At 42.6% G+C, this 22,037-nt stretch overlaps 1 protein-coding gene across 1 annotated transcript in view; it reads left to right on the plus strand.

The window, feature by feature from the left end:
- CLVS1 (clavesin 1) overlaps nucleotides 1–22,037 on the plus strand; it is a 150,105-nt gene that overhangs the window by 125,383 nt on the left and 2,685 nt on the right. The gene's annotated exons all lie outside the window — the stretch shown is intronic.

The following is a 22,037-nucleotide window of genomic DNA, read 5'->3' on the forward strand; positions in this document are numbered from 1 at the left end:
TAATCATAAGCCTGATGGTGGGACAGCCATATGCTATTTTTGTTTTCATTTGTATTTCCCCACCAGACATAGTTAAACACAGTTATGATCTGAGTTTTGTAAAGATCGTGGAATCAGCAGAAAAGAGGGACTAAAAGCCATCAGCAGGCTGATATGGAGGCTCAGGTGAGAAGATGAGGCCAGAACGGATGCTGAATCTGCAGAAGGACAGCTAAATTCTGGAGAAGGAATACTAACACAAGTTCATGCGCCTGACACACAGTGAGGCCAAACAAACTGAAACATCGGAGTTTGGAACCGAGAAAGGTTTACTGCAGGGTTGTGCAAGGAGGCCGGTGGCTCATGCCTAAAAAGCACTGAGCTCCCCAAAGGGTTTCAGCAAAGCATTTTTAAAAGGCAGGTGGGCATTGAAACATGTATATTACCATATGTAAAGTAGATGACCAGTGCAAGTTTGATGCATGAAGCAGGGCACCCCAAAACAGTGCTCTGGTACAACCCAGAGGGAGGGGATGGGGAGGGAGGTGGAGGGGAGTTCAGGATGGGACACATGTACACCTGTGGCTGATTCATGTTGATGTATGGCAAAAACCACCACAATATTGTAAAGTAATTGTCCTCCAATTAAAATAGATAAAATAATTAAACAGAAAAAGTCAGGTGGGGAGAAGGGTGCTGTAGCAGGGTACTTGGGCAGCTTCTGCACAGTTCTCTGATTGACTGACGGTGAGGTCACAGGGTGGTGTCACAGGGGTTCACATGGTCAGTCCTTAGGTTCCAGGAGGTCTGGGGCTATGTGCTCAGTAGTTAACATCTTCCGTCTGTTGAAGAGGGAAGGGTTTTTCACATCTGCAAAACAACTCAGGAAATGTGCATCAAATACTGATCTAGATGCTTCAGAGAAGAGCTAGAGCAGAGGATATGGGAGAGGGCCTCCTGGGAAGGTTGTCTGGGGTCCTGCTGGGTTTCAGGAAGAGCGTCTCTGTTGGAAGTCTTCTTATGGTAAACGGTAAACAATGGGTAACAGTAAAAAATGTCTGAGAGGAGGAGAAGCTGTATATTTCCTGCTCGGTCATGATGATTACACTCAAATGTCTAGAAAATCTCCCTGCTTGGATGGACCAGATTGGAAAATTCATTTACTCCCCAGGTTACTACCGTCACTGGGAAGTGGTGGTCATGGTGGCTGAGAGGTTGTTGATTTTGTGGCCTCTACAGGGAAGGGACTAACCTTAGCACCCCAGTCCTGACGGCCCCTCTGTCCAGCCTACAACACAGTGACAACTGTAGTGACAACTCACACTTTGATACTGTTTCAAGCCCTTAGCTCATTAAACTCTTTAAGTCCTTACCACAACTGTAAGAAAAAGATACTGTCTTTATTCTCATTTTTACAAATGGGGAAACTGAGACACAGAGTGGTTAAGAATGCCCAAGATCACGCTGTGAGTAAATGGGCAAGCTGGGATTCAGACCTGGGCATGCTGGTTCCCTGTTCTGGGTTTGTACCCTCTCTAAGATAGGACACACTCCCTGCTTTTCCTTAATACATTCTGTCCTCAACTCTTGTGCTAGGGTTCTCTCTCCAATCTCTGCATGGACAGGAATCTCATGTGGCCTGTCTCTACCCGATCTACCCTCAGACCATCACACCCTCAGTTCAGTTCAGTTCAGTTGCTCAGTTGTGTCCGACTCTTTGCGACCCCATGAATCGCAGCACGTCAGGCCTTCCTGTCCATCACCAACTCCCGGAGTTCACTCAGATTCACGTCCATCGAGTCAGTGATGGACCGTCTTATCCAGCCATCTCATCCTCTGTCGTCCCCTGCTCCTCCTGCCCCCAATCCCTCCCAGCATCAGAATCTTTTCCAATGAGTCAACTCTTCTCATGAGGTGGCCAAAGTACTGGAGTTTCAGCTTTAGCATCATTCCTTCCAAAGAAATCCCAGGGCTGATCTCCTTCAGAATGGACTGGTTGGATCTCCTTGCAGTCCAAGGGACTCTCAAGAGTCTTCTGCAACACCACAGTTCAAAAGCATCAATTCTTTGGCACTCAGCTTTTCTTCACAGTCCACCTCTCACATCCATACATGACCACTGGAAAAACCATAGCCTTGACTAGACGGACCTTTGTTGGCAAAGTAATGTCTCTGCTTTTGAATATGCTATCTAGGTTGGTCATAACTTTTCTTCCAAGGAGTAAGCGTCTTTTAATTTCATGGCTGCAGTCACCATCTGCAGTGATTTTGGAGCCCCAAAAAATAAAGTCTGACACTGTTTCCACTGTTTCCCCATCTATTTCCCATGAAGTGATGGGACCAGATGCCATGATCTTCGTTTTCTGAATGTTGAGCTTTAAGCCAACTTCTTCACTCTCCTCTTTCACTTTCATCAAGAGGCTTTTTAGCTCCTCTTCACTTTCTGCCATAAGGGTGGTGTCATCTGCATACCTGAGGTTATTGATATTTCTCCCGGCAATCTTGATTCCAGCTTGTGTTTCTTCCAGCCCAGCGTTTCTCATGATGTACTCTGCATAGAAGTTAAATAAGCAGGGTGACAATATACAGCCTTGGCGTACTCCTTTTCCTATTTGGAACCAGTCTGTTGTTCCATGTCCAGTTCTAACTGTTGCTTCCTGACCTGCATACAGATTTCTCAAGAGGCAGGTCAGCTGGTCTGGTATTCCCATCTCTTTCAGAATTTTCCACAGTTTATTGTGATCCACACAGTCAAAGGCTTTGGCATAGTCAATAAAGCAGAAATAGATGTTTTTCTGGAACTCTCTTGCTTTTTCCATGATCCAGCAGATGTTGGCAATTTGATCTCTGGTTCCTCTGCCTTTTCTAAAACCAGCTTGAACATCAGGGAGTTCACGGTACACGTCTTGCTGAAGCCTGGCTTGGAGAATTTTGAGCAGTACTTTACTAGTGTGTGAGATGAGTGTAATTGTGCGGTAATTTGAGCATCTTTTGGCATTGCCTTTCTTTGGGATTGGAATGAAAACTGACTTTTCCAGTCCTGTGGCCACTGCTGAGTTTTCCAAATTTGCTGGCATATTGAGGGCAGCACTTTCACAGCATCATCTTTCAGGATTTGAAATAGCTCAACTGGGATTCCATCACCTCCACTAGCTTTGTTCGTGGTGATGCTTTCTAAGGCCCACTTGACTTCACATTCCAGGATGTCTGGCTCTAGGTGAGTGATCACACCATCATGATTATCTTGGTCTTGAAGATCTTTTTTGTACAGTTCTTCTGTCCTAGATCGGTCTAAAGTTCCAAGGTGAAGGGGCATGAAGTAGGAGTTTGCCGCTCTTTCCCCAGATGATCTGAGTTACATCTGCCGCTCTTTCCCCAGATGATCTGAGTTACATCTCTTGGGTGACCAGACATGTCCTGGCTCCAAGTCCCATTTCTGAGTTAATGTTGAGAGTCAGAGGGGATGACACCTTCCACTATTGGCCAGTGAATTCTGGAGGGTAAAGACTTTGTCTAACTAACTCTTAATTTATCTCACTGCCTCCCCAAGAGTCTAACTCAACATCCAGCACAGAGTAGACACAGCAGCCATGCTCTACATGCACACTGCACTTTGTTGTTCAGTTGCTAAGTCATGTCTGACTATGTGACTCCATGGACTGCAACATGCCAGGCTCCTCTGTCCTCTGCTATCTCCTAGAGTTTGAGCAAATTCATGTCCATTGAGTCCATGATGCTATCCAACCATCTCATCCTCTCTCACCCTCTTCTCCTTTTGCCTTTTATCTTACCCAGCATCAGGTACTTTTCCAGTGGGTCAGCTCTTCACACCAGGTGGCCAAAGTGTTGCTCACTGCATATAGATGAATTAATGTTGAATAAAATTTACCATCTCCCAAACCCATTCTTCGTGCATTTGCCCAGTCACTTTAACAAATTGTCACCTCCCAGATGGAAAGAGCTAATTCTCCTGCTTTACCAAGACTGTCCTGGATCTTACCTCCTGGGATCTTCTAGGGGAGACAAGATGTGCCCACAGATAACTATATTTCATGCAGAGAGGTGCAGTGAAGGAGGGGGAAGAACCTGCTGCAATGCTCTGAGGAAGCCATCATTAATTTCAATCAGGAAGACTTGGAGGAAGTCTTTGGGGAGATAGGCAGAGCTGACCCAGGTTTTGGAGAATAGTAAAATACCAGGCTCCTCCATCCTTGGAATTCTCCAGGCAAGCATACTGGAATGGGTTGCCATGCCTTCCTCCGGGGGATCTTCCCGATCCAGAGATTAAACCCGGGTCTTCCGCATTGCGGGAAGATTCTTTACCGTTTGAGCCACCAAGGAAGCCTGAATATATCAGAGTTAAGGTTCAAGACCATGCCAGAGAAGCTGGCAATTTCACATGCATCTCATCACCCCTGCAGTCCTGCTGTCCTTGGTGGTGGCACCTTGAGCCTTTGCTTGGGGATTTCAGGCAGCAGCAGGATGGCAGTGAGGAGCCTGGTGCTAGCGATGCCAGGAAGAGGGACGGCTCCTGCGGTCAGACTGTGCCTGCTGTCAGGTGCCTCATGGACAGAGGTCTGTGATGACTTAGAAGATTACAGGGACAGAACAGCCAGCATCCGGAGCATCTTTTGACCCCTAAGGACCAAGTGTTTGCATATGTATGCTCAGTCTCTCAGTCATGTTCAACTCTTTTATAACTGTATGGACTGTAGTCCACCAGGCAAGAATACTGGAGTGGGTTGCCATTCCCTGCTCAAGGGGATTGAACCCGAGTCCCTGTGTCTCCTGCACTGGCAGGCAGATTCTCTGCCACTGAGCCACCTGGGAAGCCCAGAGGAGACAGGAAAATTGGAAACAATTGGAGGAGACTTTACAGGTCCTCTCTACCAGTCCCCCACTCCATATGGTGTTCTGTCCTCTAGCACAGGCTGTCAGGCAGCCCCACGTTGCACTGTCCAGAGATGGGCAGGCAGCTTGTGGGGCAGCATGTGCCTGCTCCAGGGCTTAAGGAAATGTCTCTATATTCTGATGACCCAATGACCTGGGTCTGACCTCAGGAACAGCGCTTTCACTTCCAGTGGGTAGACATCGTCCTAACCCTGCCATAGTTTCCAACAGTCTTCTAGCCCCTTGGGAACCCAACGGGCTTTTGTGAGTGTTCTTGGGGCCTGATCACTTTTCATTATGTGCTTTAGCAGCACAAATGGCCACTGAGTTCCAGTCGTCTGGGAACAATGCATTCTGGCACATGTGTAAACTTCAAGCTTGTATGAGGTTCTCAATGAATAAGTGGTCCTAACAGCTCTTCTTCCCCAGATAATTTTGGCTCAACTCTTAAGCAGAAAAAACTTTTAAAAAGTTATTAGTTTAAATGAAATTTTCCCTACATGAGTTATTTCTAGGACAATCTGTTCTTTGATACAATAATGACTTTGTGGGCTGAGTTTTTACTTCTTATTTTTCATGTTATTTTTTTATAGTCTGTTTCCTTGTTCTCAGGTCATTGGCTGTCACTTTCTGTTCTTGGGATGGTGTGGCTCTGAAGCACCTAATTTCTTCCTAATTTATTTATTACTGGAATATGTCTTAAATCCAGAAAGTAGGTAGCCAAACTATTTTTTGGCCAAACTTTTAAATTCTGTCCAACAAATAAGAGTAAATAGGCTTTGTATTTGGAGAAAGAAATAGCAACCCACTCCAGTATGCTTGTCTGGGAAATCCCACAGACAGAGAAGCCTGGGGGGCTGCAGTCCATGGGGTCGCAAAGAGTCAGACACAACAGTGACTAAGCCTTGAGTAGGCTTTGTATTAAGCTCTGTGAATATGTTCCTAAGTCGGTAAGTCATCTCTGACTCTTTGCGACCCCATGGACTGCAGCATGCCAGGTATCCCCCTGTCCTTCACCATTTCCTGGAGTTTGCTCAAACTTATGTCCACTGAGTTGGTGATGACATCCAACCATCTCATTCTCTGTAGCTCCCTCCTGCCCTCAATCTTTCCTGGCCTCAGACATCTTTTCCAGTGAATCGACTCTTCACATCAGGTAGCCAAAGTATTGGAGCTTCAGCTTCAGCATCAGTTCTTCCAATGAATACTCAGGGTTGATTTGTGAATATGACAAAACTCCAGCCACATTGCTTTAAACAATAAGGAAAATGTATTATTTCACATAATAAAATAACAGAGTAAGGTGGCTACAGGAATGATTATTCCAGTGGCTCAGTGGTTGCCCCCGGAAGCCAGGATCTGACCCCTGCATCCAGCACAAGGGAAGAATTCTCAGGCAGGAATCCACCCTGATTAACACAGGGTGAATCCAAAGCAAAGGAGGTTTTTCTGCCTGGGAAAGAGGACGGGATGGCTTGGACTGGAAACCAGCAACTCTGCTTCAGGTTTAGGAAGGCAGGTCTGGAATTTCTGCTTCATGAAGCAAGTGCATGGTCTTTAAATCAGTCCGTTGATTTTGTGACGTCTTTCTCAGTTGTTGGGATTGGAGTTACTTTCTTATTCTAGCCTATATCTCTAGTAAAGTGATTAAAATGGCTATGTTGTTGGTTAGTTGCTAAGTTGTGTCCCCACTCTTTTGTGACCCCAAGGACTGTGTAGCCCGCCAAACTCCTCTGTCCCTGGAATTTCCCAGGCAAAAATACTGGAGTGGGTTGTCAGTTCCACCTACAGGGGATCTTCCTGACCCAAGAATTAAACCCGTGTCTCCAGCTTTGACAGGTGGATTCTTTACCACTGAGTCACCAGGGAAGCCCCACAGGGCTATAGATATCATTAAAAAGGCTCTCCCATACAGACGTACAGAGAAACACATTGTCTTGTGCAAAGAACCTCAGTGCAAAAAGTGACAATATTGTACCACCCATGTAGAAGAGCCCATACGTAATATTTTGGTTATTGATTCTACGCTGACTTTCTAACTTGGCATGACATAGCAATAATTCTGCTGCCTTCGGTGTGTACTTACATGTAAAAATGTTTGTTCCCAGGATTTTTTCTATTTTTTAGATATAGATAGCACCATTCATAGGGTTTCCTGGGTAGCTCAGTGGTAAAGAATCTGCCTTCCAATGCAAGATACGCAAGAGGCACGAGTTCGATCCCTGGGTCAGGAAGATCCCCTGTGGGAGGAGATGGCAACCCACTCCATTGTTCTTGCCCAGAAAATCCTATGGACAGAGGAGCCTGGCAAGCGACAGTCCGTGGGGTTGCAAAGAGTCAGGAATGACTGAACAACTGAGCACCATTCATAGTGTCAAAACTGTCCATTTTTGTCATTTCCAGGAATTTGGGGGTTTTTGGTGAAGTCTGAGCATAGATAAAGTTTGGGTGAATATATGCAATAACTCCTGCTTTTATTTGTTAAACATTTGAAACTTAAGAGAGAATTATTTGCAGAGAAAGAGGCCTTAAAGACCCAAGCTGCACCTCCACTCAGGCAGTAAAGACTGGCCCCAACTTTCCAGGAAATGATCCACCTCATCTATCCCATATATTGGGCACTTGGAGGGACCCAAGTGCTTTGGAGTCTTGTCCAAATACATAGTGGAAGGATTGCTTTTGATTCCTTTGACCAAATGCCTCCATCTATATGTTCCCTAAACTCTCCTAGATCCCATGTGAAAGAAGTGGGACGATATCAAAAGACATTGTGAGCCAGCCACTTTTATTGGAGGGAGTGGAGGAAGCTGAGGGAATGCCTGGATGGAGTTCAGATTTCTGAGCCAGAAGGAAATTTTTGGCCATGTTGTTCCCCTTTGGGTCCTGTCTGGGTGGTAAGAAGAAGAAAGTCAGTTTAACTGTTTTCAGCTGTCAGCAGAATTGCCTGTGACCTTGGTGATCTTTCAGCATGTCGTCCTCGTTTTATGGAGTGAATTACGCGTTTGCTGGATAACTACTCATTTCCGGCAGAAGTAATATATCATTATGAAATACAATCTGCAGGAAAAGAATGAGGGGTGTCAGTGTGGGAACAGGAGGGCCCTTGTCTTCTAAGCAGTTGGGGCAAAAAAAAGAAAGGCTCATTTTACTGTGTGGCCCTGGGAACAGATGTTCCATGTGGAGGTCCCGTTCAGTAAAATGACATGAGGCGTCATTTCTTCATGAATGCTTCAGTCCCTGCTGCCTTCTAAGTTGTGTTATGACTGATTTATCGCTCAAACACTTCTCACTTTTCTGGTGTCCCTCTATGTCAAGCAGCTAATGCCTAAGATGTCATCACTTCTAGAAGCAGAGACCTTGTGGGTACTTCATGCAAGCCCAGTGTTTTATGTCAGTTATTGGATACTGGAGGGTTGCATGGATGCTGACAGGAATTTGTTAACATTTTCTAAAGATTAAGATAAATAGCTGCCTATTCTCTTCAATACTTGTGCATCCAAATGAAACAAATTCCCTGCTTTTATATAGCTTTCTTTATTGTGGCAGAAATGAGGGGAATGAGGGGAGGGCATCTCCTTACACAAACATCCTATAAAGCCATGTAACATTAAAAGTGAAAGTCGCCCAGTCGTGTCCAACTCTTTGTGACCCCCTGAACTATGACCCACCAGGCTCCTCTGTCCATGGAATTCTCCAGGCCAGAATACTGGAGTGGGTAGCTGTTCCCCTTCACCAAAGTAATATTAGAATGAAGGAAAAAATCTACAATGAATTCAGCCCATAAGAACATGATCAAGGACAGATAAAATGTGTGTGGGGGTGGGAGGTGGGCACATGTTCTCCTCTATTTTTAAGAGCGACATGACAAATTATGAGATTAAGAATTCTAAGCGCCTGGAAAAGCCAAGAAGTAGGGTTGAGTTAGAAGCAAATGAACAGATGTGGGTGTGACTGGTTGTAATTTCAAGTGCTAAGTGTTTGGTAACTCACAGTGTCTGTTCCGAAAGAGACTCTTGTTTGCTGAAGCCCCACGGTTAGGTGCGGTTACTTGCAAAGGAAGATGTAGTCTTGGCAAGAAAAGCAAAGAAGGTTTATTTCTTGTGAACACATTGCGGTTGGTAAGCAAACATTTTGTCTGATTCAGATAAAGCTGATGACATGTGTACCCAACATCTCACCAGAAGTGGGGCTCTCATATAAGCTTTAGTGATTGTATGGATGAAAACAAATATTTGACGTGATACGTGATGAAAGTCTCATTGAAGTATCATTAATAAAAACTGTGCTGCTCACGTAGAGAATTTCAGTGCCTTTAAGCAAACTTTGCTATAGATCTTATGTGAGCTTAAAGTATCCAGACTATAGTGTTTGAGCTTTCATGTCAAGGCCATACACGAGCATTGTCTAGTTTTCAGCATCTCATGGGAAATGCCTTCACATCTCCACTTCTTCCCACGTGCCAGACAGGATACAGATGTTCCTGGACTTATTTTGAAAGTTCTTGAAATATTGAGCCTTTCAGTTTTCGAGAATTGAAGGAAAAATAGATATTTTTTAAATGGAGAATTTTAAAAAATAGATTTAAATGAATAAAAATAGATTATTATGTTATAGATAAAGTTACTGGAGCACATGTGGGCACACTTAGCCACTAAGTTGTGACCGACTCTTTGTGTCCCATGGACTGTGGCCTGCTAGGTTCCTCTGTCCATGGGATTTTATAGGCAAGAATACTGGAGTGGGTAGCCATTTCCTTCTCCAGGAAGATCCTGGCCCAGGGATCGACCCTGGGTCTCCTGCATTGCAGGTGGATTCTTTAACACTGCACTACCAGGGAAGTCACCAGGGAAGCCCAGTACACTGAGGTTAAGTGATTTAGCCCAGATGGCAGGGCTGGTAGGCAGCACAACTTTGGGAACTCAGTTCTCTTCATTGAAGTCCAATGCTCTGTCTCCTTTACCACAACTGTTCTCACACTTGTGTGCATTCACTCATTCATTCATTCCTTCATTCCACAGGGACTTTTGGGGGGTATTTGCCTTTTCTCAAAGTCCTGCAGCTGTCTTAGACGTCTGCTCCCATTCCTACCAGCCCCAATTGTATCCTGTCTCTAAGACAAGATTGAAAAGCAACTTCCTCCGTCACACTTTGATGTACTGTGGGGGGAAGCTACAGCTACTAAGGAAGAAAATTGATATCAGGCTAATACAGTCTTATCAAAAGAGATGCACTAATGTTCTGTCATTTAGACCCATTTAAGTCATCTGACTCAAAAATAGACTTACAGAAGGTAGTTTTTATTGAGAACACTAGCCATCCTTTTCAAACTCAGATAGAATGAGTCACCCTCATTGTCTCAGCTGGTGGCAGCTTCTGGCATTTTCTCTACCTGCTTCAGAGCATCACATTCCAGTCCTAGCAGAGGGACTTCACAGAGGCTGTACACCATCCATTTCACAGGGAGGAGAGTAATTAGGAAAAATTGGGGATGCTCTGAAAGTGACTAGCAGCTCTTCGTGCCACTCTAATTCTACTGAAAGATGAGCCCATTCAAAGCAGGTGGTGCAAGCACCTGCAGCCGTTTGCAGTGTTGCTATTTTTAGATACGATTGGTAGTAGAAAAAATTGTCCAGAAGCATCTGCATGTTAAAACTGTATTATTTGAAAGATCATCTGACTGTCTCAGGACACCTGAATCCACCTTGAGGTTCTTCAGTTCAGTTCAGTCGCTCAGTTGTGTCCAACTCTTGCACTGCAAGAGTCGCCATGCACTGCAGCATGCCAGGCTTCCCTGTCCATTACCAACTCCCAGAGCTTACTCAAACTCGTGTCCATCGAGTCGGTGATGCCACCCAACCATCTCATCTTCTGTCGTCCCCTTCTCCTCCCGCCTTGAAGTGCATGCCATTCTTCAAAACTTTGTAAACCTATACACACAGTGAACATGGGCTGATGGCAAGAACTGTTATCTGGTTCACCTACAGACTGGGCCCTACGATGTCTGCAGACTTCACTCTGATGCCCAGGGTACTACCAAGGAGTTTGGGTACAACACACGCTAACTATCTAGCTATGACTTGGAGCACTGTCATCCCTCAGGTGCATTAAAGTGACTCTGCTTAAAAGAGTGCTTTGGTAAATCACTTGCTATACTTAAGAATATTTTTATAACTAAATAATCTGATTCTCTATATCTGTTTTCTAAGTTGGCAGTCTTTTCTTTGGTTTCTTCAAGTGGTCAGACAAGGGCTGCCTCTCTTATCAGAAAGGCCAAGTGTCAGCTGTTCATATTCAGAAGATCGTATTCAGGGAAATGTTGGTAAAATGATAAACAACATGTATGGACCTAGAGATTGAACTAAGGGAAGTAAATCAGACAGAGAGAGATAAAACAATATGATATCACTTATACGTGGAATCTAAAATATGATAAAAATGAATTTATTTTCAAAACAGAAACAGACTCATAGACATAGAAAACAAATTTTTGGTTACCAAAGGGGAAGTAACAGGAGCTTAGGATAAATTAGAATCCTGGGATTATCATATACACACTATCCGATTTAAAATAACCAAGGACCTACTATATAGCACAAGGAAATATGTTCAATACTTTTTAATAACCTATAAGGAGAAAGAATATAAAAAAGAATATATATATACTGAGAGCTTCCCTGGTGGCTCAGCAGTAAAGAATTCATCTTACAATGCAGGAAACCCAGGTTTGATCCCTGGATTTGGAAGATCCCCTGGAGAAGGAAATGGCAACCCACTCCAATATTCTTGCCTGGGTAATACCATGGATAGAGGAGCCTTGCAGGCTACAGTCCATAGGTCACAAGAGTCAGACGCAACTTAGCGAATAATCAACAACCACAGCATATATACTGAATCACTGTGCCCCACATTTAAAGCTGACCCAACATCATGAATCAACTATACTTCCAAAAATACCAGTATCACTTCAGAAAATTATTGGGAGATTTAAACAAAGATAATGCGGGCTAATGAATTAGCACAGAAGCTGGCATGAAATCAGTACTCAATAAATGGTGTGTCTTTTATTGTTGGCTGTGATGACGAAATGATGACAATAAATATAATGACCAGCCTTGGGGTTGGGTAACTCTCTCATAGGCGACAATTCTAAAAATATCCAATCAAAGTGCGTGTTGAAATCTTCTTTCCAAAACATCCTGAAACTGATTTTGGATGTGACAAGCAAGATTTACTGAGGGCCAGCTGGAATTTTTCCGCACACTGGGACACCCTTGGTTGCTCAAGATGAGATGGAAGCTACTCTCTGCAGCAGGAAGCTGTGGCCTGAGGACAATCATATTAGCAATTAGTTACTTTAAATAAACTAGAATTCTTCATGATGACTCAGGTGAGTTCAGTTTAGTTGCTCAGTCGTGTCCCACCCTTTATGATCCCAGGGACTGCAGCACACCAGGCCTCCCTGTCCATCACCAACTCCTGGAGCTTGCTCAAACTCATGTCCTTTGAGTCGGTGATGCCATCTGACCATCTTATCCTCTGTCATCCCCTTCTCCTCCCACCTTCCATCTTTCTCAGCATCAGGGTCTTTTCAAATGAGTCAGCTCTTCGCATGAGGTGGCCAAAGTATTGGAGTTTCAGCTTCAGCATCAGTCCTTCCAATGAATAGTCAGGACTGATTTCCTTTAGGAAATCACCTTGAAGTCCAAGGGACTCTCAAGAGTCTTCTCCAACACCACAGTTCAAAAGCATCAATTCTTCAGTGCTTCAGCACTCAGCTTTCTTTATCGGAGAAGGCAATGGCATCCCACTCCAGTACTCTTGCCTGGAAAATCCCATGGATGGAGGAGCCTGGTAGACTGTAGTCCATGGCGTTGCGAAGAGTCGGACACGACTAAGCTACTTCACTTTCACTTTTCACTTTCATGCATTGGAGAAGGAAATGGCAACCCACTCCAGTGTTCTTGCCTGGAGAATCCCAGGGACAGGGGAGCCTGGTGGGCTGCCATCTATGGGGTCGCACAGAGTCGGACACGACTGAAGTGACGCAGCAGCAGCAGCAGCTTTCTTTATAGTCCATCTCACATCCACACATGAATACTGGAAAAACCATAGTTTTGACTAGACAGATCTTTGTTGGCAAAGTAATGCCTCTGCTTTTTAATAAGCTGTCTAGGTTGGTCATAACTTTTCTTCCAAGGAGTAAGCATCTTTTAATTTCATGGCTGCAATCACCATCTGCCGTGATTTTGGAGCCCCCCAAAATAAAGTCTGTCACTGTTTCCACTGTTTCCCCATCTATTTGCCGTGAAGTGATGGGACCAGATGCATGATCTTAGTTTTCTGAATGTTGAGTTTTAAGCCAACTTTTTCACTCTCCTCTTTCACTTTTATCTAGAGGCTCTTTAGTTCTTTGAAAATAGTTATCAAGTAGCACCTGGCAGCTTTGAATTCAGTATTTAGAAACTTGTGGAAATAAAAATATCTTTTAAAATATCTATTTATTTATTTCGCTGCATTGGGTCTTAGTTGTAGCACCTGTGTGATCTTTTGTTGTGACACATGGACCCTCTAAGTAGTGGCACTTGAATGTAGCTGCCCTGTGACATGTGTGATTGTAGTTCCCCAACCAGGGATTGAACCCGAGTTCCCTGCATTGTAAGGTGGATTCTTAACTACTGAACCATGAGGGAGGTCCCTAAAAAAATTTTTTAAAGGTAAATCTTTTGGACTCATGAAATCTAAATGTTTTGGGCTCATACAAATTTTCAAAGAGGCTTTTCAGGTCTGGTCAAAATTTGTTATTTGCTGTATTGTTATGCATTTCTAGAAGGAGGTAAAAACAAATGCTGAGATAGAGAGGTACTTAGATTATTCAAGCAAATTAGCTTAAAGTCAGAATTGTGGAACTTTGAAAAATGAAGTCTAATTATTTTCAAGAACTAACGTTGATTTATCCCAGTCTGGTAGACTTCATGAACTCTTGGGGTTAAATCAGCACTTTGTCCAGCAATCATCATTTTACAGTTGAAAAACGTGGGATCATAGAAGCCAAGTGAGATGTTCCATAGAGTCCCATAGCAAGTTAGTGACATGGTGACGATTCTCTTCCATCAGCTCATTTCTCCAAGGATCCTCATAATAAACAACAAAACCATCTGCAATTGTAACACGAAGTTAGCAATAATTTTGCTGTGTGTTCAGAAAGAACTTATTTCTTTCTTTTCAAGTAGTTTAAATTTCTTCCTGAAGTCTTTGATACTATTTATCCATTTAGAGATAAAATAATGGCGTATATTCACCCTCATCTAAATAATAAATTAACGGAATCTAAACTAATGAAGTTTCTTTCTAGTTAGCATTCAAGCAACAACAGTGTTACTCAGAAAACAGCTCTCATGTCACCTGGGGCTTTGTGTGGATCAGTGGGAGGATTAAATGAGTTAACATGTGAAAAATAACTCAGCACACTGAATATTGGTGGTGACAATTCATAATGTTTCTGTGGTTGTTTGGGATGACTGTGAAATTCTAAATGAGGGCGAGTATATCACTCTGGTTCAGCCACAAGCCTGATGGAGGGAACGAAGCCTTAGACTAGCACTGTCCGATAGAAATAACGTGAGCCACACATAGAATTTTAAGTTATCTTGTAGCCACATTACAAGTAAAGAGAGAAACAAGTGAAATTAATTCCAATAATAAGTTTTATTTAACCAAAATTGTTGTTGCTTGGTCCTAAAGCTGTGTCTGATTCTTTGCCACACCACCAGGCTCCTCTGTCGATGGGATTTCCCAGGCAAGAATGCTGGAGTGGGTAGTCATTTCCTTCTCCAAGGGATCTTCCTGGACCAGGGATTGAACCCATGTCTCCTGCATTGGCAGGTAGATTATTCATCCCTGAGCCACCAAGGAAGCCCAACCCCATGTATACAAAATTATGATTTCAATATAATTTAAAAAGTGTTAGTGAGATATTTTACTTTTTTTTTTTCATGCTGTCTTTGGAATCCCATGCATACAGCGTCTTTACAGTCTATCTCAATATCTCAGCTAAGACCGATCCAGTTTCAATTCCTCAGTGGGCACATGTGCTGAGGGCTCTGTGTTAGACAGTGTTGCTTTAGACCTATTTACATGTGAGCCCAATTTCCATCCTTTCTGAAGGCACATGTGTTTCTCTTGGCTCTTTCTTCCTTGCTCTAAGATTGGTACTATCATGGTTAAATAGAAATACATTATACACTTGAATTCAAGTTACAATGCATTTAGGCAAAAGCTGAATTGTTGGACTCACTCTAAAAATAGTTCACTTAAAAAGATATAGAATATTTATTTTTCTTCCATTGATTTCTTTATATTTCAGTAAGTTATGGCAAATTGTATTGTCATAGTCAAGGGAGGTTTATTTCTTATTTCTTCACTTTGATAGAGAAAGGCTTTGCTGCTTTACATGAGAAATACTTAGGCTAACTGTTAAAAAATGATTTGTTGATTTATGATTTATTGATCTGGTTCCATGAATTTTAATTGTATCATATTGCCTACAAGTATCATTCTAACATTGAAGAGTTTGGTAGCTCAACAGAATATATGTCTTATGATTATTCTTTAAGACTCCACATTAAGGATATTATTGAAGGCATTATAGCAGAAAGAAAATCCATATTGCTTCACATCATGGAAAACAACTACAAATAGATGCATTGAAATCTACATAAATAATTGTTCAGCAGGTGGAAACTTCTGGGTTACTTCGAAAAGTTATAAGATATAAGATAAAATAATAATAGCTTTCATGTGGAGCAGTCTCATCACTTATTTTGAATTTTTAAAATATTAGTCTTTATCCATTCTCAAATCTTAGTCTGCATTTAGTCTCAGGTCACATGATACATCAGGACACACAGTTCTCTCTTGTAAATTTAACAATGAGGCTTTTGGGAACTTGGAGTTGAATTCATGCTTTGTAACTCGAAGTGTAGATGAACTAAATATTCCAGACCTTAATTTTCTTATCTGCAAATGAGGAAGAATAGCACTAGGTAAAAACGAAGGTACACATGTATCAGGCTGACCCTGGGCTAGACACTTTCAATTTGTAATTCATCTAGTTCTCCTTATCCCCACCTCCCATGTTGTGGGCACTATCATACTTTCATTTTACACATGAGGGGGTCAAATTTGCCCAAGACCACAAAGCCAGTGGTGGAGCCATCATTCAAGTCCAGGCAGGAACTTACAGGAAGAAATAGAGGTTGAGTAGAATTAGAGACATCTTTAAAAATATCTTTTAAAAAGCCTCACTGTTTCTGGTTAGAAGTGCTAACACAGGTATACTAGAATATTCAGTTCAGCTCAGTTCAGTCGCTCAGTCGTGTCCGACTCTTTGCAATCCCATGAATCACAGCACGCCAGGCCTCCTTGTCCATAATCGATTCCCAGAGTTCACCCAAACTCACGTGCATCGAGTCAGTGATGCCATCCAGCCATCTCATCCTCTGTTGTCCCCTTCTCCTCCTGCCCCCAACCCCTCTCAGCCTCAGAGTCTTTTCCAATGAGTCAACTCTTCACATGAGGTCGCCAAAGTATTGGAGTTTCAGCCTCAGCATCAGTCCTTCCAATGAACACCCAGGACTGGTCTCCTTTAGGATGGACTGATTGATTCTCCCTGCACTCCAAAGGACTCTCAAGAGTCTTCTCCAACATCACAGTTCAAAAGCATCAATTCTTCGGTGCTCAGCTTTCTTCACAGTCCAACTCTCACATCCATACATGACCACTGGAAAAACCATAGCCTTGACTAGATGGCCCTTTGTTGGCAAAGTAATATCTCTGCTTTTTAATATGCTATCTAGGTTGGTTATAACTTTCCTTCCAAGGAGTAAGCGTCTTTTAATTTCATGGGTGCAATCACCATCTGCAGTGATTTTGGAGCCCCCCAAAATAAAGTCTGACACTGTTTTCACTGTTTCCCAATCTATTTCCCATGTGAAAGGTAAATGCCTTTGGAAGCAGTAAAAATTAAAAGCATGGTTATAGATATTTGATGACATGCAGTGAGGAAACTTCCAAATTTTGGAGAGGAAAAGGGGAAAGTAGAAAGAAGAAAGGTAGAGTGAATGGAGGAGGGTGGGGGTGGAGGATATAATAGCAGGAAAACAAAATGTGGCAACTATCAAGGCAAGAACGAAGCCATTGTTATGAAGGCTGAAATAGCTCCTGTAACTCCCCAGCTTACCTTTGAGGTTAAGCTGGCTTTCAGTGTTGGAAAGAGGACCCATGAGAAAAGACTGAAATGTTTATTTTAGCAGAAGTGTTCATCTTCTTGGGTGAAGGCAAAGCCAACAAGTTGGGAGATTACCACTAACGTGATCTGGGCAAAAAACCACAAGGCAAGTGGTTCCTCCATGGTTAATGCACAGTTCCTGAACTTGCTCTTTATGAGTGGCAGAGATGTTTTTATCAGTGAACAGTTCAACATTTTTCCCAGAGAGTACTGTGACTCAGCTAAATGGACAGAGGGCAAGATTTAAAACGGGTGTTTCTCTTTGCTTTATTTATGCTAGATTTTGAAAAAAGGCAACATATGCTTTCTGTTTTTCCAATGAGTTTCAAATATTTCATGATAGAATGTGTTCCTTATATCAAATGCTCATTTTGTGACCAGGTAAATGGAATTATGTCACACTGAAAGTAAAGACGCTCTGGTCCCCTTCTCAATCAGGGAAAATGCAAACAAGAAAATAAAACAAAAGCAAAAAACTGTGTTTAGTTCCTCATGCTCAATGCCTTAGGGCTGTTCAATTGTTACCCACCACTCAGCCAAGACAATTTATTGGCTGAGATAAGAAACCTAGCATCCTGAGTCCCCACTGTCAGTACAAATATTTAAAACATTCCACATAGATCTGAGAAGTGGAATGTTTTCTGCCATATCAGTAAACAAAGGATATCGTAGTCATCATCAGTGAGCTGGTGAGCCCTGAAGGAACTCAGGAAGGAATGAATACCTGCTATCTTGCAAACATCAGACTGCAGTCACTTCCTATGATGAGTCCTGAGGAAACTCAGGATATGAAAACCCAGGAAACCGCCCAAGATACCTGAAGTGCATATCAAAAGAATGACTTCAGTGAGTCCAGACTCTTGCATCTTCCCACACATAGAAAAGCGCTGAATTCCTTGACTTGAGATACCTGGTTTTCTTTAGTTAACAATCATCTTTCAACATTCAGACTGCCTGCCCTTTGTTGCAAAAATTCTGTATAACCTGGCTCCGTGCTGACCCCCACCCCCACCACCTCCTTGAAGCACTTCTCTCAAGGTTACTTGAGATGCTGCCTCCCGGGCTTGAAGTCCTAAAAATTCCCTGCTGAATAAAACATAACTCTTAACTTCTAAGTTGTGAATACTTTTTAAGTCAACAGATCCAAATCTGATGCCAAGTGACGGGAAGAGGCATCCGAATGAGGCCTATGAGCGATGTCACTATGCGAATGATAGCTTTTCCTCTCTTCTTTTTCTTTAGAGATGAAAAAGAGATGATGCCTGCTTCCCACTCCAATACCTGAGACCCTGTTCTCAGAGTGTTGATCACAGTGACCCCATACCTATCTATGGGTCTATGCGAGAAACACGTTCACTTGCCCAAAACCAAGGGGTAGACTCAGAGACACAAAGCACAGTGAAAGGGAGACTTTAACGGACAGTCTTACAAGGTTGGGTGTCTGGTGGGCAGGCACACCCGGGACAGTTACAGCAAGCACTTTTATTCCCTGGCAAGCAGACCCCTCCCCAGTCCCTCACTGGCTTAGTACTCTGGGGCTACAATCTTCTAGGACGTCACCCAAGTCTCATAGCGTATTCTTCTTCTCCCTTCCCATCCTAAGTCCATATTTCTCCCTTCCCAAACATCCTGTTAGCTTAGGGCTGGTCCATGGGTAGACTAGCTTGCCAGTAATTTTCCAAGATGAAGCTAGCTAGCTGTTGGTGAAAAACCATTTGTTAATAATTCTCCACCCAAGGCCAGCTACTTTGTCCTGAAAATGGACCACTTCAAGTTCCATTTCTTATAGTCTATGACTGGGTAATCAAAGCAGTATTTCCACTAAAGAATGAGTATTTCTGAACATGTTCTCACAGTCCCTAGCTATGACATTCACAAACATTTCTTACCATACATGAACAATCTTTAGCCATTTAACTCTTTATTTACTTTATGCTAATTATTTGGTCTAAAGGGCCTGAAAACTCTCCTATCACAGAGCACATGACCTTCTGTGTCGCTTATGCCTTGTTTCTTTGCGGTGTTGTTTTTGTTCTTTAGTCACTCAGTTGTGTCTGACTCTTTATTCCATGGCCTGTAGCCTGCCAGGCTTCTCTGTTCATGGGATTTTCCAGGCAAGAATACTTGAGTGGGTTGCTGTTTCCTCCTTCAGGGGATCTTCCTGGTCCAGGAACTGAACCCATGTCTCTGCATCTCCTGCATTTGCAGGTGGCTTCTTTACTGCTGAGCCACCAGGGAAGCCTTTATTACCATGAGTTAGTGGCAATAAGTGATTTTTGTTTGAAAGTTCAATATTTGAGAATTTGGTGATATTTTTTTTCCCAGGGTGGCTTCCAAAACAGGGGAAGGAAAAGTTTAAAAACAAATCCACTACTCATGAGAATCACAGACAATAATTTGGATGGGTAACACATTTCTAGATCCAAAAGGATAGAGATACAGTGGTAATATGAGCCAAATTAAAAAAAGATGAAATATTCAACCATGTACTTTCAAGATGGGAGAGAAATGACTTAACAGCAGCATGTGTAAATATAGCTAAAATTTCCCTTGGCTTTATTGAGTTCCAGAAAGGCTAAGGCAATTTTAGGTGCATTTTCTATGCTTCAAGAGGAGCATACAAAAAAGAAAAAGAAGGAAGCAATAATTTCATTCTTTTTTGAAGTGACATCCTGTGGGAAAGCAGGTGGTGAAGAGAGGCAGGAGAGCAGTTAAGTTCTAGAAATCTTGAAGGCTCAAGAGGAATTCGGTTAGTTTTAGTGGGAGCAGAGAGAGGTCTAGAAGGCACTCGACAAATATTTTAAGGGCTGTTATGTGGATTGGATGGATTATACATATTCTGGTGATTCCAGCAGACAAAACCAGGAACAGTATATAAAAGTTGCAAAAAGACAGGTTTTAGTTCATTGTAAGAAAAAGCTTTCTAGCAGAGTTGCTCCTCCAGGAGTATGGAGGAATAGATTTCTTAAGTCAGATATATTCAACAAGAAACTGCATGGCATCTTACTTAATATTTCCTGTGGGTTCATCTAGTGGGTCTCTAAGGTCCTTTCTAATTCTGTGGCTGTGATTCTCTTGCCATGCTGTAAAACAAAGCCAAGTGGCATGAGTGAGAAATACAGCTTAGCATCTCTAAAGTGGACTGGCCATTAATATCCTCCATTTTCACCAGGGCCTGTAGGGAAAAGTGGTTAGGCAGCTGTCCAAGGTGCTGGATGGAGGTGGCCGGTATGGGCAGTTGTATTCCTGTTTTCCAGTTTTATTTATTTATTTATTTTAATTGGAGGCTAGTTACTTTACAATATTGTGGTGGTTTTTGCCATACATTCACATGAATCAGCCATGGGTGTACATGTGTTCCCTATCCTGACTTCCCTCCCACCTCCCCCCCGACCCCATCCCATCCCTCAGAGAACCTTCTGGGTTTTTGGCTTTTCTGCTTTTTATATAAATCTATTACCTCCACTGCCCACCCCGCTACACTTGTGTGGGAGTGTGTGTGCGTGCACACACCACACACACAGCCTTTAACTAAAGCAAAGAGAGAAATATGTAGGCAATGTATAAGGCAGCTGAAATATACTACTACCTGGGGCTTCTCTCCCTGTACCAGGAGCAATCAAATCCAGTTCATTTTGAAAGGTTTAGGCTTGGCTCCTAAAGTTGGACTAGACTGACATTTAGAGCAGCTAAATATTGCTGCAGTGTTAGGCAGACCAAGAATACTGTGACGGTGATAAACCTGTCTTGTTCTCCATTCTCTATTTGTGTTGCTTTTCCTATGTTACTTCTTTTTGTTGTTGTTGTTACCTTAGATTTTTCCCACCCCAGAATGGAAGCAATAATAGCACCACTCCTTAAGGGTATGAAAATGAAGTAACTTCATACATGTAAAGAGGTTACAACTATACCAGGTACACAGACAACAAACATTCGCGTTATTATATATCATGCTTGAGGTCCTCAAGACCATCCCCAGATGTGATCATCTGCTTGAAGGACTCACAGAAATGTGGTTATACTCACAATTATGGTTTATTACAGCAAAAGAATACAGATCAAAGTCAGCAAAGGGAAAAGGTGCACTGGTGGAGTCCAGGTCCTCTGGAGCAGTTGCAAGCTTCCAGTTTTCCTCCCACTGGAGTCACAGACAGATCCTAATTTTCTCAGCAATGACACGTGACAGACAACACAGGCAACGTGTCATCAACCAGAGAAACTCACCCATGTCTTGGTATCTTGGTTTGTCACACAGGCAAGCAGAGCATGTGTGACTGACCTTAGCTACTTGGTCTTCAGCTCCTCAACCTCCCCCAACAGGAGGTCAAATTGAAAGGCTGTTTCCCAAAGTCCAGGCATACAAAAATAGACATTTATCATTAATCACATTGTTAAAATAAACCATATATCATGACCCAAAGCCTCAAGTGTACAAAGACACTTTATCAGGCAGGATACTCCAGGGGTTTAAAAGAGTTAGTCAAGGGATGGTCCTGAAGACTCAGAATGTGGCGAGTTTGGGAAACTCAGGTGTACTGAGTTACCCATTTACTGCACTTACTTGTACATCTTGCTTATTTGAATAACCCACTTCAATCATTTTCTTAATGTTTTGAGTGGCTTTTTCTTTTTAGTATATGAACGTTGATTGAATGTTTACTGTGTGCATAGCTCTTATAATCTTCTCTCTATAAAGTTGGAAAATAATTTCAATCTGGGTTATAAACACAAGAAATTATTACTCCAGTATAAAAGGACACATCAGAAACTAAAGATCACTGACATTATTGCAATATTGGTAATAATAGAGTGCTCCATAAGTTTTGACTACAATTACATGCCAAATGCTTTACGTTTAATATTAGTTTTAGTCCTTCTTAACA

This window comes from Ovis canadensis, chromosome 9, assembly GCF_042477335.2.
Source record: "Ovis canadensis isolate MfBH-ARS-UI-01 breed Bighorn chromosome 9, ARS-UI_OviCan_v2, whole genome shotgun sequence".
Classification (NCBI taxonomy): Eukaryota; Metazoa; Chordata; class Mammalia; order Artiodactyla; family Bovidae; genus Ovis; species Ovis canadensis.